At 57.1% G+C, this 268-nt stretch overlaps 1 protein-coding gene across 1 annotated transcript in view; it reads left to right on the forward strand.

Moving 5' to 3' along the window:
* The window catches only part of LOC119594377 (procollagen-lysine,2-oxoglutarate 5-dioxygenase 1-like), a 46541-nt gene that overhangs the window by 43329 nt on the left and 2944 nt on the right, over positions 1-268 (forward strand).

Raw genomic sequence — 268 nt, forward strand, 5'->3', positions numbered from 1 at the left:
CCTACCCTAGGTGCGGTACAAAGGGCGGACCGCCGCAGATGGACTTGAAAAGCGTGGAGTACGGCCCGGTGTGGCAGCACCTCTTGGAGAATTACGTCCTCCCGATACAGAAGAAGGTCTTCATTGGCTACAACCACTATGTACGGGCGGGTCTGACGTCGGCTTGTGCCTTCGAGGGAGGAGCGCGGGCGGAAAGAGGCCGCCTGCGCTCCCCTTGTTGGTCCGATCGCTTGCTAATTAAAAGACATAATTGCATGTTCTCTGTCTC

Source organism: Penaeus monodon, chromosome 33, assembly GCF_015228065.2.
Source record: "Penaeus monodon isolate SGIC_2016 chromosome 33, NSTDA_Pmon_1, whole genome shotgun sequence".
Classification (NCBI taxonomy): domain Eukaryota; kingdom Metazoa; phylum Arthropoda; class Malacostraca; order Decapoda; family Penaeidae; genus Penaeus; species Penaeus monodon.